The following is a 12,323-nucleotide window of genomic DNA, read 5'->3' on the forward strand; positions in this document are numbered from 1 at the left end:
AGGTACTGCTCATACAAAATATTCCATGTCCTACAGATACTAATTTTTTTCACTACACTGTTATTATCTTCAGGTTAGAAATAAGGAAAATAATATGTAAGTAGCATGCTGATTGGTTGAAAACATAGCAGAAAAGGAGTTGGGAACTCTGCTGGGACAGGCTGCACAAGATCCAGCAATGTACCCTTATGCCAAAGTGGGGAGCAAGAGCATTCTGGGCCTGATATGGAAAGATTTGCCAGCAGGTGAGGGGAAGTGATCCTACCCCTCTTGAGTGAGTGCAGACGTGTGTGAAATGCTATGTCTAACTCTGGGCTTTTGCATGAGGAAGACGTGAATATACTGGAGAAAGTCTAGTGCAGGGTCACAGCCATGACTGAGGGACTGGTGCATCCAGCATGGGAAGAGATGCTGAGGGGCTGCAGCTATTCATCCTGGGGAAGAAAAGGTCTGGGATGATATCTGTGGGATATGGGATTATAATTGTCGGAGATGTTAAGGCTTATGCTCACTAGACCACCCTGTGGGAAGGCAGAGCTGCAGGCTGGGCTGTTGGGGGGTGAGAGATAGCTGTGAATCGTGGACAGCAGCACTGCAGCTGAGCCAGCCAATGGTGCCCTTCCTCTGCCAAGTTTGGGTTGAGATTTAAGGTATAAAAGGGAGGTGATTTCTACAATAAAGTGATCTCTTTTGGCTGCATAAGTGGGTCTGTGTCTCCTTGTTGCCCATTGCTAAAGATATTAACTGTTGTGTGTGAATATTGGAGGGAGGGAATGGAGAGAGCTGGACATTGCTCCGTACTGCCCTGTGCGAGGCAAGAGTCATGATGGCACACTAAAAACCAGAAAATGTAATCCGAAATTATAGAGCATATATATTTTTTGTGAGGCAAATCAAACATTGTGACTGACTGTGCAGTTCTCATATTTACATATAGTCAGAATTTAGCTGAGCACAGCTGTAGCAGACCCTGCTCTGAGCATACAAGTAGATGATCTCAATTGATTCCCTTCAGCCACTGTCATGCTGCATACACCAGCTCAGAAGTGTAGACTATTTAAAATAATTGTCTTCATTTGGTGTTCCCTCCTTTTGATGTTTTATTTTAAAGCAACAGAAAGCAACAAAAGAGCCGTTTTTCTCTTAGTCCTGAGACCCATTGCTGTTTGATGCACTACTGCTGAATCAGACTGATACCATATTTTATACCATAGTGTCATCAAAGATCAGAGATTGCTACAGTGTACTTCAAAAGGGAAGTTGGAAAGCTAGAAGGAAAGTATAAGCATACTTGAAAAGATATCTTAAACATTGTTGTATTCACAGCTACTATTAAGTTATGAGATACAGTTGTTTTGGGTTGTTTCAATAAAATCAGGTAATAAAGTTGGTTCTACATCACCTGATTAGTGTTTGTAAAACAGAAATGAAAAATTGTTTGTGGGGAAGTTTGTCATAAACTAGTAACTGTGTCAGTCTTGCTCACCATCACTTTTCATCACCATCACAGTTCAGATAACTCTAATTGTTAAAATCCATTCAGCTTGAGTACCACCAGCTTGAAATGCTAGCATGATACAACCTTAGAACACTTGACATATGGAACTTCATAACCAGTTTGAGTTATGAGATTATAAAAAGAAACAATGACTCCCTAATAAATTATATTGTATGATGACAATAATTTCTACATTGTATCTTTTTTTTTTCTTTTTTTTATCTTTTTTTTCACTTCAGGTGTCTTGTTTCAGTGAAAGGAAATAAAATCCTAGCAAACTTCTGGTTAAATAGCAAGGGAAATATTTTAAGAATGAAGAAAATTTAAAGGAAATGGTCTTCAAAACAGATTACTCTTCCAGTGAGGAAGAGCCAACCATAACAACTTACCTCAGCATTAACTTTTTCCCTGGAGCATTAGTAAGGTGTCTTGTCTAATAACGTCTTTCAAAATAATGAGAAAACCTCAAAATGGTTGCTTAGAAGAGGTTTGGTGGCTGGTAAAAGGAGTATGGTTTGGTAAACCACACAAATGGTTGTCACTTTAATGTTTAATTTTCAATTTTTTTTTTTTCTTAAAGAGGGCAAATAGCTTTCTAACATTCACTGAGCACTGCAGAGAAGACATGAGATGTTGATGAGACAGTCAATATAGATTGATATTAGGTTGGAGGCTGTGTGCACCTCAAATAGGTAACTGTGCCTTGTCTCCTAGAGCTTTGGGTGAATGTAATGTGAAAGTAATGAGGCTATCATACTGAGACATTTGTAATTTCTAAAGACACAAAAGTTTTTGCCACAAGTTTTCTTCTGTAGTCAGGTAAATGATGGCTTTAGTAAAACTCTGAAACTGAACTATGCCAAAGATCCGAACAAGTCTTAAACTAGAACAACATTTCAAGTAATTTGAACAGTAACTCATATAGTAGCTCAAGGGCATGTAATGGCACTGCAACCTTTCTCCAGCACCTGAAGTATTGCAAAAGTGCTTCATTGGCCAAGTCATCTGCTTTTAAAGATTATATGGTCTAAGAACACATTAAATGTAAATGTTGTCTGCTTATGTAAGTCATTCTAAGGAGAGCAAGGATAAAAATGTGTGGATAAAAATCACCAGCAGCTTTGTGAGAGAATTACAGATTTGGAGACACATATGATGCATTCCAATATATCCCCAGGTATTTCTTAAAATAAGTTTGCTAGGTCCATTTGGTAGATGCTGCACACTCTTCCAAACAGGAACAGAAATTTCTGGTCTCTGGTTTAAAACAGCCTCCCAGAATGGTTCTGTTTTGTTGCATTGATGGCAGTGCTTTAATTCATTAGAAACACATTCATGAAATATTTGGGTGGTAAAATCTAGGTGCTGATGAATCATTGCAGTTTTCAGCCCTTTCTGCTTCTCAAGGTGTACTAGTTAAATACTAGTTTATTTCTATATTTTGTATTTAGCCAAGTGTATCTTAGTGTGCTGCACAGAGAAAAGCAAAGTAATGCATGCCTTACTTATTAGAATTCTCTTTGTGTTGTAGTATCATTTGTAGTTAGAAACAAGATTTAATAAAAGTTACTTCCTGTCAGAGATTTTGTCACCACCGAAGTGGTGGAACACAAACTACGTGCTTGGAGCCAGAACAGGAGGGTAGACCAAAAAAATGCAGACTTGAAAAAATGTTCCTCTTCTGCTGTATTTGTAGAGCCCAGCACTGCCTCAGTTTGCTCTTCAAAGCACGTGTGTAATAGATGCTCTGTCATTATGTTACTTGGGATTCCTAAACAAAAAGAATTTGTGTCTTGATTTAAGACAACTTGAAAAACACTCTGGAATGATCTACCTCCATTTGTAGGTTCAACCAATCCCTTTCCACCAGTTAGTGATGAATACAAGTAGATGTAAGTGAAAAGGTAAGTTTACTGACAATGGGGACAGCAACAGTGAAGAAATAACAGCAAATACCCACCAGATACAAAACTGCTAAACCTCACAGACTCCACAGAACAGAGAGACCCAAAATGCTGTGGACAGCCCCTCAGGATGACGCTCCACAGCTGAGTGTGTGTGAAGGACAAAGGGAGAGGTGGTGCCAGTCTTCTCTCACCATTCCCCTGTGCCCTGCTCATCTCCAGCTGGAGCTTTGCGGATCAAGGGCTGGAAATTTACGGAAGGGCTCTCCCTTTCACTTGGTAGGAGCAGTAAAGGCAAGGTGTCTGGGCTGGGGTGACTCCGTAGTCTTCTCTCCTGGAGCGGGGACTGATGGATCCGGACCAGCTTGCTGGAGCAGGGCTGCCCCGCTCGGTGCAGCAGTACAGGCGACGCGTGGAATTCGCCTCCATGGCAGCTCAGAACTGCCAACTGCAGACTCCTCAAGACGAGACAAAAAAGCCGAACAAAAATCCCAAAAGGAAATGGCTTTGCCTGGGCAAACACCAGTTAGTGAGCCAAAACCCCCATGGAGAGAGGGCATGAGCTGCTTGTGAGAGCCAACTTTAAAATCACCGATAGCACCCCACCCCAGCCCAGCTTCCTGGCTGCAGGGTCAGAGGAACAATTTTGGACACAAATAGATATGGAATGCAACAACATTTTGGGTTACCGATGACAATTTGAGTTATCTAGAAGTTAGGATGATATGTATTTTATCTGTTTCTCTGTAGTAACAAAATCTTGAGGGTTCAGTTTCAAAGTTGAGAATCACTTGTCAGTAACTAGACCTCTTCAGGGACATACGATAGCATAAGGACTAGCAAATCTGAATATGCAGTCCTGGAGGCAAGTCCAGAAAAATGCAGGTGAGGTAAACATTAAATTTAATCCATGGTCATTTCAGACTGATGGTACAATGCATTACTGTCCCACTATATATTCTCTTTCTAATGTAAGGAAATGGATTTTATGCAAGGCACTGTTCATGCATTACAAAATCACATTGTGTTTTCCCATGTGTGTCTGATCTGTGACATTTAGGGTTGCTTTCCACAGAAGTTTGCATCAACAGGTTGTTTTTTTTTTTTTACACAGTGCAGTATCTCTTTCAAAGTAGCAAGTGATAGAAAAAGAGAAAATGGCCTCACATTGCACCAGAGTGGGTGTGGATCGGATATTAGCAAAAATACTGTCACCAACGAGACTGTCAGGGATTGGAAGAGGCTGCTTAGGGAAGTGATTGAGTCACCTTCCTGGGGGGTGTTTAAAAGACAAGTAGACACAGCACTTGGGACATGGCTTGGTGGGAGACCTAGCAGTGCTGTGTTAGTGATTGGACTTGTTGACCTTAAAGGTCTTTTCTAGCTTTAGCAATTGGATGAATTCTATGGGGCATAGCTATTTTAAAAAGCAATCATATATAAACAATAGCATTCATGTGCGAATAAAGCATTTTTACTCACTTCTGATTATTACTTTGTCAGTGTTCCAACAGCTGCTCTGAGTAAAATTGTCTCTGTGGCATGTGAGGATGTGGCCATAAGAATGTGTGTGTTTAATGGTAATTTTTTGTCCTTTTATTTATTTGTTTTTCCACTTGTTCTGAATTGTATTTAGTACTGTCTGACTTCAGTAAATAACTGGATTTTAAAACTAACCAGGAATCACTAAGGTGTGTTTGTTTATGAATTAATGTTTTGAAATATGTCCTGACTCTGATAGACATACAGCTATTCAATAATTGTATAGTTACATTGTAGTCAATCATACGATCATTTAGGATAGCAAAAAATCAGATTTTTTTTTTTTTTATTTTATTAGTGAATCATTTGGTTGGCTGCAGTGATTTTCTATGCTTCCCTTTTATGGTTCACAGGAGTTTTTCCCTGTTACAAAAGTCTAGTTAAAGAGCCAATTTGGTTATGGTGGTGAGAGCTGATCCACTACAGGAAACATGGAGACAGTATGTTTCCACATTGTTAATTGTATCACATTTTCACTTGGTTTAGAATACACAAACAGATCAGGAGCTAATGCACAGAAAATGCTTTTCTTGTAGTGAATTCTCTTTGAAAGTGCTGTAGTATGTCAATTAAGTTATCCATCTGTCCCAGTGCTCTGTCTGCAACATTGCTAGTCAGAGATGTGATTTAGGAAGAACTTTTAGACTGCATACTCTGTGTTGTCAGATCTTGTGCTCCACTGATGTCCTAGATTAGAGAACTAGAAATGTTAAAGACTATATTCAAACCTATGCTCTTTAAAATCTGTAGTGTATGATAGCATTTATTGCCTTTTTGTACTTTGATACTCTTGTTCCATGGCTACAAATCCAACAATTTCATCACTCTAAAAGAAATACTTTATTTTCTCTGTTTTTAAATCCATCTGCTTAAATTTTCACTCCTAAATGAATGTCCTCCCTTTTGTGTTTGCAGGATTTGGTGAACTGTTCTGCTGTCATCTTGCCCAACTCTTCTCCAGTTGATTTCATTATTTTTCTTGGTAAAGGAAATGCTTCCTCTCCTTAGACATTTAGTTGTCCTAAGGTATGTCTTGTTTGGGAAGTAGTGCACACTTGCTCATTCTTTAGGGTACACTGAGAAACTGCATTACTGAAAATATGTGTTCATGTTTTCAACTAATCTTATAAAAAAAGACACAATATGTATTATCTATTAAAAAATATAGCGTAAAAATATATAATCTAGCCATTACTATATTTTATGGAGCAGTATTTCTATAGATACTTCTACTGACTTTTGACACCATTGGTGTAGAATAGGGCATGGTATTTATGGGATAGTGGGTAGGTGCTGATACTGTTTCTGTGATAGAATATTTTTAGAAAAAGTGTTATTAGAAGAAACCATATCTCCAAAGCACTTAGATATTTTTTAGCATAGTTAAAGCAGTGAAATTAGGTACCAGCAAATACCTTGAAAACTAATTTAAATGGTCATCTTTAACTTGTTAGTAATGTTTTCTGATATGTACTGTAATACAGTACATATCAGAAAATACCATTTGACATGGTATTTTTGACCAAAAAAATAAGTGCATATACATTGATAATTCCTGTACTGATAATTTCTTTTAACTCTAGTAAATTTCTAGGAGGAAAAAACCATTAAGTGTCATAGGTATCTACATTACCTTTTTTGAATATTCTGCCGCCGTGTGTCTTGAAACACCCCGGTTAATGATTTTTTGAAAAGTGCAGCTGTGGAGAACCAACTAAATTAATAATGTCAGACTTCAAAGGCTCTTGATCATTAAATCATAATGCCAAGCATATTGCCAAATTGCTTATTGTGATGTTTGCTGCTCTAAGAGTCTGGAATTGCAGCAGTCACCACCTGCTGATGTGGCCAGTCCTCCCTTGACTTTAGATTGTTCCTCAGCTTCACACACCCATTTCTTCCTGCAGGCTTTGTTGTCCATGGCACTGCCTAGCTGCCCCTGTCCTAGTCTCAGTGCTTCCCAAGCCCATCTCAGAAACCTTGCAACCTGCAGCCAGAAATGGATGAGGCTCCATGGACTACATGCCACAGTGGCACAGAGGAGAATAGATGAGAAGAGACTTGCTGCAGCAGATGTTCAGCTATTCCTGCTTTCATAAGCAGAGGTTGGTTGACAGGTAGCCAGAAGGCCAGAGGAAACAGAACACTATAAAACCATGTGTCTGCTCTTAAGTATTTCTCTTCCATCTTTTTGCAGGAAAAGAAAATACAGGAAAGGGAGGATGTGGAAAAGAGGACATTCCACTGGGGAAAAAGAAAAAAGGTTAAGGTAAATCTTTGGCCTGGTGAAAGCCCAAAGATGGATCTGCAGATCAGATGAAAGGAGTTTGTGGTTAGGTAGTGGAAAGTAAAACCAACAGACTGAGACAGAAAAAGGGGAGATGCTGGGAGAAGTGAGAGATTTTAATAGAACTAGGCAAAATGAGGAAAAAGAAAAATTAAAAGGAAGATACAAAGGGAGCTCAAAGCTTTTGTCTTTTCAAAATAAAATATTTTTTGAAAGAAAAATGTAACTAATCCAAATGAGAGTGGAGCAATTAGTAGATGGAGAAGTGCCAAATATAATGAAACATAGTGAGGAAGAAGGAAAATGTAAAAATGAAAGGAAGCGGAAAAGGGGAGGGGGGGCACCCTACATTACTTCTATTTTTCCAATTCCTTTGTTTTATCATATGTCCTTGGGAAACCAGTTTATTGTGATAAAAGAATTTATGTCTAACAATGGCATATCCTCTGCTTTTACTCACTGATACTATTATTGTACTTGGGCTAGACCGGTGACCTCCAAAAGTTTTTGAGCATGCACCTTTATCGGTAAGACGTTTTGGAGCATGCACCCATAATAGAGGCATATATATTTGTTCATAAATTGTATACACATACAATACTATTAATGTATTATGTACATTATAAAACATTTACCAAAATAGGAATTGAAACAATGTGAGATAAAAATGAATCAAACACCCACTATTTTGAATAATTTATTTTATTTTATTTTATTTTATTTTATTTTATTTTATTTTATTTATTTTATTTTATTTTATTTTATATTTTATTTTATTTTATTTTTTATTTTATTTTTAATTTATTTTATTTTTAATTTTATTTTTTATTTAATTTATTTGTTAATGCTAGAACCCATATTTCTTCATTCCAGCAGATTGTCTGGCACACATCCTGAGCTGTACATTTCCCTGCCACTCATATACTTTGGAGAGCACTGGACTAGACCCTAATGCAAAGCCTAAAGCTTTGTGATGAGCTCTCTCTAAAGCTATTGTTAGATTTCTGATGGCCTTGGTGAGGAGGTCCTCCTCCTTGTGATAAGGAGGCAGCCTCCTTATCATGAGGTGCAAAGCTGCCTCAGCTCTTCAGAAGTGTTTTACAGTACTGCACAAAAACAGATTCAGAAATAGCTGAAATAGTAGGACCAGTCAAAATCATTGATGGAAATAATCATTCAGCCAGACCACACTTGATTTTTCTACATTCTGTTGTCTTATGTTTCCCAGCTACAAGGAAAAAAATTAGAGTTTCCAAAAATAAAAGCACAACTTACAGAAAGCAGTGGGCATGACTTTAGAAGCTTCTAGTCCAGTTACAGCCGAAATAGGCCTATAGCTATTTGATAAAGACATTGAGAATTCAATTTAGTTTATTATATTTTCCTAAGTTTCTTTTCCAAGTTGGATCAGTGAGTTGTGTGCATCCTATGACTTAGATCAGCTATCATGCTTTCAGTTGCACAGATAAGATTAGACCCATTTCTTCAAGCACAACTTTATTTATATATGCTGGCTCTTGGTTTTCAAATGTGTTTGACATAATACATTTGAAAATAGTGTGGCATTCAAAATTTCAATAATAAATTACACTGGGCTTTCTTGAGAAGGGTAAGCCCACAGAAAACCCATTTGTTTTGCTGTTTTCCCATGTGCTTTCCTGTGGAAATTCTTATAGCAAAGGTTTTGGGAAGGTAAGAGCTGTAAGAATCTAAGTATAGACATTGTATTTAAAGAATATTTCTTTACACCTGTTTAACAACACTTATACTTAATATTTGTATAACTCATTTTCTTATGTCTAGAAGAAGCAATTTGAAGCAACAACAAAAGGCAAATGCTGATAGTGAAACAAAACTGTGATAAAACTTTGGATTATTTATAGGTATTTTCAGGTTAGTTTGCATTTGAATGCTTTCTGACCTTCTTTATGCCCTCTGCTGATGTATACCTGAATTACCAGACATTGTTACATTTAACATCCTAGCCTAATCTTTGTTACCAGCAGATTATCTAATGCAGTCTGCAGTTCAGTGGAAAGGCTGGTCATGAGTGCTCTAGAAATGTAGGAATTTATGCCAGCACAAAAACTGGCAAATTATCTTAAGCCCTTTAGTCAAATTTATACTTCTACTTCAAATATGTAATTGGATTTTAGTGTATGGGAGGAGGTTTCTGACTTTATATGTTTCCTTGTAAGAGTCCATCAGTGCTATTGACTGGTCATGTTAAAAGCCAGAATGGATAGATCCCAAAAAAAGTCTGTTTAATCTTCCTGGGACTGACCTTCCTGCTGGGAATATTAGAAAAGACAGTAATGGTTACAAAACAGACACCATTTTGCATTGCCTTGGACTGAAAAGATTGTCTTCAGTGTGCTTCCCTATGGTGGCATCAGGCAATTCCTCTGTACTTTGTTTTCAACTCACTTCATAAACACAAATCCATCATTCTTTTAATCTGCTGGAGTGTTGGTTGAAGTTGACTCAAACATAAAAGGGTCTGTATCCTGTGTTGGGTCTTTGCTATCCTTTAAGTAGTATTTAATGACTGTACTGTTTGTGAGACAATACTGGCAGAATTGTAGGAAGATCCTACTGCATTGTGACCTAGATCATTATCAATCAGATAAAAAGGAAAAAGAGGCCTACAGAGCTGTTTTTTAGATTTAGTTGTAAATAGAATGCATTCTATAAAGTTTTGTACAAGATCTGTTTTACAGAGGATGTTTGAGTCTTTTCAACAAGGAAGGGCCAGTAAACTCTTTAAAATACCAATCCAATATATCGAAAACATATGTTGGACCACAAAAAGTCGAGTTTATCCATCTCCCACAGCACAAACTAACCTAAGCCTGGTCCTTTTAATTTACCTCCTGTGTTTTGAACTGTCAGTGGACACAAAAGTTAAATTTCAACTCCAGCTTCAAAACAGAAGCTAAAGTACTTCATTATAAAAGAAATCTTAGATTCTGATGTAACTATAGAATTCTAAAGAGAGTAAGAGGATATAGAGCCCGTAAGGCAGATGTTATTAAACTTCAAGCTAATGAAAGAGTCATGAGAGCTGACAACATTAAATAACCTTGAGTTTCCACATTGGTTTATGGTGCTGCTCCTTGCAGGACCAATATGAGATTCGGCAAGCTGGGTCTTGAGGATTATATTTTATCTCCTGAAGGGTGTATGATTTAAAACAGTAATGTAAAAAGTGTTAATTATATAACAAATGAAGTAAAATAGCAACCTATAACCACAAAATAGTCCTTTCTGCATAGCAAGAAATTTGACTTAAGGCATCCGTAGGTTTGGGAAATGACTGTATCCTGCTCTTTGTCTTTTTGGTTAGCCAAAATGTAAATGTCTAATAGTTTATGTCCAATTGCTGAGTGCTTCAAAGAGAGGACACAAATTTTCCCAGTCTCATTTTTTGTTCTGACCAAGCTGTCCAGCATGAATCTGGTCCATGTACATATGGAGGTTTAGTCCAAAGCCTACATGAATCTTACCCCTGCATCAGGGGCTGATGAAAGGCACTGCATTGTTTTGACCTCATATGAATTTTAGTCTGGACCCATGAAAAGGTCTAATCACTGTATAAGTCAGCACTATTGGTGATTCCTTATGCTTGTAAAAAGTGTAAATATATGGTGAGAAACACCAGACTTTATGAAAATATTGTCCAAGTGAGTCTTTCAGACAGCCTCTATCATACATGAAGTCAGCAAGAGCTTTTCTGTGCCGTCATTTCCTCAGAGTCTCTAGAGGCTTGTTTCTGATTTTTTTCTTTTAGACGCCCTTCCCCAGCTCTGGCATTTTTTTCTCTCAGGAGTTGACTTCAGTTAAATTTTTAATCTCTATTGAGTCTGTGCTCTAATTCAGAATGGAGAAAATTGCTTGGACAGATATTAAACCTTCACTATGCTCAGCTTGAAGTTTCAGCTGAGAAATCATTGTCTAAGTTATTTTTCTGTCTGAGTTTGTTGTACAAACATGAAGCATGTTTCTATATGTAGTTTTTTTCTTTCTTTTTTTCCTGTGCTCTCTTTTCCATGCAGCTAAAATTCCATGGAATTTTGCAGAGGTAGGACTTAACTATAAAATGTTGGTGTCAGTCCAACATGTACATCTGCCTAGCTTAGTAAATATGCTTCTACTGCAGAAAAATAGGAAATAGGCTAAGGGAGTGGAACCAGAAAGCAAGAGAGAAACATTAGATTGGTAGCAAGAGAACTTAAAGGAAAATTAAAGGGTCAGCAGAAAAGAACTTCCCTGACTGAGTAGCCTTATGTATACAAAGAATGGCAAGCTTGCGCTGAGAACATTTTCTTGCCTTCAGCATGTTATATACTGTGTTAGGTATTTTTTTTCCTGTTTTTTTTTGTCCCTCATTGCTTACCTAAAATCAAATGATAGTGTTTGAGAAGACAATAGGGAACTGACAGCCTATTTTTTTCAAAGGTCTAGTTTATGGCAAAGGTTATAATTTTTGCGTGGCTCCTATTTTGCAATTGACACAGAACAGGAACTTGCTGTTCAGAACAGAACGTGAACAATCTGAAATGCAGCTCCTTCTTAAAAGCTTGCTGATGTGATTGTGATAGCATATGGTACTTGCAGGTTGTTGGGAAATCCAAAGTAAAGTTTATGTACACGATTACAGGCTCTAAAGAGTTATGTTCAGAAATGCTAAAGAAACATCAACTCAATATTCAATGGTGACCAACAAAGCAAAAATATTTTAGGTATGATTTAGGGAGAAAATACAATGAAAAGAAAACACTTTTTTTAATCTAAGGTACCCATATTCTGGAGGATACTTCAATTGTCTTCCTGTCTTCTTTAAATAAATGGTCAGCAAAATTGGCAAAAGGAAAATAAAGACGTTGAAATATGAAACAGTTTCCATGAAAGTGACAAATAAATATATTCCATTAATATATTTATTATTATCTCAAAAGAGATGAGCATGAGAGAACCTGGTGGAGTGTCATGGAAAAGTCATTGAATAAGGACTAACTTTCTTTCAATGTAAGAACTATGGGGTATCATTTGAGATAAGCAGAACGTCTGAAAGAGATATTTCTTGTTGCAA

The 12,323-nt window shown here is 37.3% G+C and overlaps 1 protein-coding gene across 1 annotated transcript in view; it reads left to right on the forward strand.

The window, feature by feature from the left end:
- Positions 1 to 5,859: 5,859 nt before the first annotated feature.
- Positions 5,860 to 12,323, forward strand: part of CEMIP2 (cell migration inducing hyaluronidase 2) — a 62,668-nt gene continuing 56,204 nt past the window's right edge. Inside the window, exons 1-3 of the mRNA XM_086869345.1 lie at positions 5,860 to 5,970; positions 6,852 to 7,049; positions 7,142 to 7,213. The gene's annotated coding sequence lies outside the window, so the exon portion shown is untranslated. The remainder of the gene's footprint in view (positions 5,971 to 6,851; positions 7,050 to 7,141; positions 7,214 to 12,323) is intronic.

This window comes from Cyanistes caeruleus, chromosome Z (genome assembly GCF_971803275.1).
Source record: "Cyanistes caeruleus chromosome Z, bCyaCae1.hap1.1, whole genome shotgun sequence".
In the NCBI taxonomy this organism is placed as follows: domain Eukaryota; kingdom Metazoa; phylum Chordata; class Aves; order Passeriformes; family Paridae; genus Cyanistes; species Cyanistes caeruleus.